This window comes from Spinacia oleracea, chromosome 6 (genome assembly GCF_020520425.1).
Source record: "Spinacia oleracea cultivar Varoflay chromosome 6, BTI_SOV_V1, whole genome shotgun sequence".
Lineage (NCBI taxonomy): Eukaryota > Viridiplantae > Streptophyta > Magnoliopsida > Caryophyllales > Amaranthaceae > Spinacia > Spinacia oleracea.
In genome coordinates, this window is record NC_079492.1 from 25,539,146 (window position 1) to 25,545,662 (window position 6,517).

Here is a 6,517-nt window from a genome sequence, read left to right on the forward strand (position 1 = left end):
TACGCTATTTGCACATTTTAAGAAACGACTAAATACGCTTGCAAAGTAAGATAATTTAAAGGTCCACCCTAGGCCAACTAAAATTAAAGGTCCACCCTAGGCCTACTAAAATTAAAGGTCCACTATAGGCCTACCAAACGAGGCTCACTCAGTCTCGCCTCGTGACTCAAAGACCATAACCATCTACCTTTTAGCCCAAATAAAAAAAAATTGAAGGATTTATGTTGGGGAGAAATCCCATGCAAAAAGGAAAAAATAGAAAGAGAAAAGGGAGAGCGAAAAGAGCAAGCCACGAAATGCTTAAAAAAGAGAAAGAGAAAAGGGAGAGCGAAAAAGAGCCATGAAATACTTAGCCCGTACCTCCTAAAATGCGAAACCTACCCAAGTTAACGAAGGAAAAGAATTGAGTCAACCAATCCAAATCATAAAATTCTACGATGTCTACCCTTTCCAATCCTTATGCTCTTAGACGCATTCGCTTTGGGGTCCCTGTTCAGCTCATCTAACCCATCCATGTTCTCATTGCCATAACCCAAGAAACCATTACCTCGACTCTTGTTCTTGAACTTGTTGTCAAGCGCAAACCACGCACGGCCATTGACACGTGCGTCATACCCATTATTTCCAAAGCCCAAAACCTGTTCTTACACCACCATTAGCATAATGACCATATAACTTGTGTGGATACATACTGTTGATATACCCTTAAGCCGTCCCCATACTACTCATTGACCTGGGTTGATTTAAACTCATGACACTAGCTTGAGGCTGCAAATTGTGAGCCCTAGCAGGTGTAATCCTCATGCTCGACTAATACCTATACAACTTATCCTATCTCATTCAACCCGTCTTGAGTCACGAATAAAAAAAAGAAGACAAATGAAAAGTACAAAAAAGTAATAAATAATAAAGAAGGAACTTTGCAAAGCGCCTCTAAAGTTAGTCTAAAAGAAAAAGGAGCATTTAGCGCACCAAAAAAGATCCTCCCAGAAGTCATTTTCAGCGCCCATAGCTAGGCGCTGAAATCTTTAGCGCCCCAGCCTGGGCGCTGAATCTCTCTGCTCGCCAAATTTTGTCCAGAAGTGCTCGTCATTTTATCCGCACATGCACGGAAAAATAACGAACACTTGGAGGGGTACAGCACGTATTCAGATATACGTACCACCAAAAAATACATGTACTCATAAAATATATAAAACAAATTTTTGGCTTACGGCAAAGCAGTAGATTAAAATAATAATAAACTTCACTTATTCTACCGTTTCAAATAATATGTTTCCACCTCAGAACATACCTATCGAATTCGGCATTCTAAGAAACCATTTTCTAGGATAAGAACTACGCAAGACCTGATTCCAAATTAAATTTATTTAAGGCGGATACGTAGGCAATCCATGATTCGGTCCAACCAATTTGCAACCAATATTAAAGCCTATAGAAATAACAAGAATAAGAAATAGAGTCCCTTATTGAAATTTAATTACTTGCAACCCAAGTCGAAAGAAAGATTTAAGTCAAAAGAAGAATCCAAGTCATCAAGATGCCAAAATTAATGAGCACACATCGAAAAATAATAAGGGCACGTACCCTTGCCAGAAGGAGCACTCACACTCCTAGGCACTTAGCCAAGACTCAAAAGACCACTTTGCCTCAATTGAATGGGCGCTAGCGCAAGCGTCCATGACCTCTAAAGTACTCGACTTGACCCTCCCTAAAGCGAACTAACTCACTTAAAGACTTTCTTTCACCACTAGACATAGTCGTTCGCTTAAAGACCTTCTTTCACCACTAGACACAATCATGATCGCCAACAAGTAGTAAGGGAAGTAAGCTTGCAATAAAGAGGATTGTTCTACGGCATCCCCCCATCGTTCCTTCGAACTCAGGGCACCCGTTCATGGTAATTCAAATGCTTGCTAATCCCCTTTGAAAAAAAAAAAAATATGGTACATTGTCAATAGGACTTGGCACTTAACCAAGGTTTACCCTACTCAGGAATATGACATGGGCATCTAAAATCGAAATCTGAAAGCATCATTAATGGGAGGACATAACAGCAACTGGGGGCTAAAAAGTGAAATGAAAGAGCTAGGGAAAGAACTAAGTATACCTTGACCATTTGTGCAGACATACACCAAGTAAATCTAAGTCAATTTGAAAACGGTTTATATTCCCGCAATTAATTCTGGAAAAGATGGCCCTAAAAGCCTAAAGCACATGCCAAACGGGCACAAGTATATCTTGACGCCTGCACCCTGGCTTCCGGCAAATCCTTAGACAACATTCCAAAAATCGTAACAGTATTTTGATTCACTCATGTAATCCTGTACGAACCCTTCTATAAGTCAACCTACTTAGGACACCTCGGATTGTACACAGTAGGACTCGGATTTTAAATAATTTTCAAATAATTTTCAAAGACTTTTTCGAACATAATAAAGTGTCGTTGGTTTAAGCTAAGTATGCGTTTATCTCAATTTTGCAAGTGAGTCAAAAGATTTAAAAATATGATTATGGGTAAAGAAAGGCACCTAAATTTTGGTCAAGGCACACTTCCACATGTTACTACCTTGACCATGGCGATGTCGCATAATACGACATTTACAAGAGAAGTAGCAGGTCACTACTCGAACGTACCTCGCACTAAACGAGTCTGGTTCAAACTATTCATGATCCGTGTCACCATGAATGCATAAAGACGTATGCAAAGCATTATAGCACCAAGCCAATCCCGTAGCTACAATTGGGGGCTTGAGAAAAACACTCTAAAAATGCTCGAAATGATGAATTTATCGCAACTTCTTGGCGCTAATGCTATACATACATCATAGGGGCACAATCCTAAGCTTTAAACATGTAAAACGAACCTTAGAATGGCTACAACCCCTCCCAAATTCTAAGCACTACTTAGAATATATAAAGTCACCCCACTATCAAGGGTAACTGAAAATCGCGAGTCACCAACACTCCGATCAAACTACTGCACATAACGCTTGCCCTACAAGCGCCCGTTACAGAGTCTACCTCGTTCCAAAGCAAAAGCGAAAGAAAAAAAATCAAGGATAAGAACCGTCAAAATATACCCATAAATCATTTTCAACGCCCAGAGCTGGGCGCCAATACCTTTAACGCCCCAGCCTGGGCGCTGAATCTTTCTGCTAGCCAAGTCTTGCCCAGATATAAAAATAAGAAAGAAACACCTATGAATCCTCGCATCGAACGAAGTAATAAGCCGTGCAAACCCACGCAGAAGATGCTACACTTGTTCAAACACCTGAACGAGGTATGATGAAATACTCCAATGAAAAAATAATAATGATATCCTAACGCTTGGAGGAATGTTCTAAGACACGCCGTTAGGCCACACAAGCCTACGTTGCACCATAAGTTCAACCATCCCACGGTACAAGTCTAAAAAAGAGAGTAAGGCATATTACACTAATGCAGGCACAACCAAGAGCATGTGTAAAAGAGGCAAAGACTACTTATCGCCCAAACTCAAAATGCAAGCCACACGACTTCTACATTAAGGATTAAGGGTAGCAAAATATTACCTACCACGAAAGGGATAGCTCGCACCCACACGAGCGAAACCCCAAGGCATCTTTTTCGAAAGAACCTACAAAAATCGTACGCCAAAAGGAAGCATCCCAACATGCATACTTGGGGGCTCCAAGCTACGAAACAACCATAGCAAAATAAAAAAAATCTCGAAGCAAATGTTTGAACAATCGGAAGGGCACGATGCTTGAGCCCACTTCATGAATGGGTCTGAACCCTATCAAGCTTCTAAGCAAACTATTCAAAATCAGTCATTGCTCAAAAAAATGATTCAAGAAAACTGATTAATGGACCGCACACAACGGCCATTCTATGAACGCTCGTTCGCACATACATATCATCATTCTAAGTATCGAACATTCGCGAACACGTTCAAAAGGAAAAATATACAACAACAAGAGCGGTCAAAGTCTTACGCCTCAAGGTATGTTCCTCGGGCCAAATAGACTCGCCCAATTATTGCAATAACTGTACGCCTTAAGAGCAACAGTTCCTTAAAATAATCGCCCCAAAGCGACAAGCACCGTAGTCCACCAATCGGCTACGGCTTCTCAAAGAAAATCATCACGTTCTAAAAACAAAGTAAAAAACAAAAGAAGAGAGAATACATAGAACTTCCAAGTGAAATACACGAATGAACAAGAGGCCAACTATGTCATCAAGAAACCTCGCCAGAAATTATTTTCAGCACCCAGCGCTGGGCGCCGAAATCTTTAACGCCCAGGCTTGGGCGCCCAAAATTATCCCAGAAGGCCCCTAACTTCTATTGGGCCCTGCCGCATCCATTCGACTCGAAAATTGCCGATTTCCTTACTGAAAGTCTCACCTCACGACTTTGTCAAAGTAGCACACCACTACAAAGATCGCTCGCACTTACGAGCACGATCCCAAACACGATCAAAGACACTACAAAATGCGTAGGAACCTCTCTGACAAAAAATGACCGTCAAGCACGAGTGCTTGGGGGCTCGAAAGAAAATATATATTTCAAAAGAAAGTGTGCAAAGTTAAAACGATATTCCCAGACTACACAGTACGAAGTCCCGTGTTTGGATAACCTCAAAAGATAAAACCGGATTACGACCTCAAGACAAAGGTCGTCGTTGATTCTTATACATAGTCCCCTAATCAAGGACCCAGGTAGTGGCAAAATTGAGCCGTAAGGACTAACTCAAAACCATAAAGGATGATGACCACAAGACAATGGTCCGTCTAAGCATGTTGTCAACCCAAATTCAGGTTGCAACTAAATCCGAGCATCCCTCGAAAGAATTCGCTCCTGCAAGAATAAATGAAAAGAAATTCTCAAAAGAAATCACAAGAAAAGAAATGAAATAGGGACTTGCCCACCTCAATCAGGCAAGATCGCGGCACACGATTCCCAAATCGAAAAGAAAACGAATTCAAGGACGTCCACCCTTAGCGGACAGGGCTCGCCCACCCTAAGCGGGCGGGGTCTGCGTCACTAGCCGCGCAGGTCCTCAGTTTTCGACAACAATAAAGTCTTCAAATTTAGAATAGGCTCGCCATCTTCAGCCGGCGGGGTCTACGGCGCAAACCACGTAGGTCCTTATTTTCAAAAAAGCAAAATAAATTTCAAAATAGATTCGTCCACTTCTATCGGACGGGGTGTCCACCCTTAGCGGACAAGGTTCGCCATCTTCAGCCGGCGGGGTCTACGTCACAAACCGCGTAGGTCCTTATTTTCAAAATTTCAAAAACAGATTCGTCCACTTCTATCGGACGAGGTGTCCACCCTTAGCGGACAGGCTCGCCATCTTCAGCCGGCGGGGTCTGCGCCATTAAACCGCGCAGGTCCTTAGTCGCTGCAGCGATAACTTTTGCTGGATTTTCCTTCGTTTTACGTCCTATAAAAACAAGGGTGCTGGATTTTCCTTCGTTTTACGTCCTATAAAAACAAGGGTGCTGGATTTTCCTTCGTTTTACGTCCTATAAAAACAAGGGGGTTTTCTCGTTTAGCTAGCCTTGAAAATGAGAATCTTTAAAAACATTTTTTACCTCGTGATTGGGCTTGGCCAGGCCCAATTACACTTTATAGCTTTGATTTCGAAAACATCTGTAGCTACTCCCAATGACAAGGTGAGGGAGTTTCTACGCACCTTTAGATCCTTCCAATGACAAAGTGAGGAAGTTTCTATACTATCAGTTGACAAATCCCAATGACACGTGAGGGATATGTAGACACTTCAAGTGATGACCCATAAGTCAAATGTTATCACTCGTGGGCTCGTGAGACTCTCGCAAAACAGGTCACAATACACCATGGCTTGTGTGACGCACTCCGTCTAATACTTTGACCATCGTCTTATTTCAAGACTCAGTCAAAGTGGGGGCTAACTGTAGACACCTACTTTTGTCCCCATTCCCGAAAGGGAAAGGTTCGATGATGAAAGCATAAATCTCCACTTGACAAAGCATCTCCTATAAAATAAACGAATCTCAATTCCCCTTTTCATTTCACCCGAAACCTGCTATTTATGGAAACCTGCTAAAAATAGTAACTGTCGTAAAAGGTAGCTTCTAAAAGTGGCAAATCATAAAAGATAGAAACCTGTCAGAATTAGGTGTTGCATTCCAACGTAAATCCTAAATGAGATAGAAAACTGCGAGAATCCTATTCCTAATATGATTCAGAAATAAGAGTTACGTATTAATTAAAATCCTAACGAGCCTAGAGTTCGTAACGAGCCCAGACGCATTCCGTCATAAAATTGATACGCGCTAAAAGACTCGAATTAGTCTCAAACTCTACGGATTTCAGGAATCCGAATATCACTAAAGAAAACAGCCCAGACCCTATTTTAAACGCCTGGCTCTGGGCGCCGAAATCTTCGGCGCCCAGGCCTGGTCGCTGAAAATACCTGGGTACGTGTTTTTTCCTAATTCTTTGTGGATTAGAACTCTGCAATTCTATCTTTCCACGAACTCTTCCCTA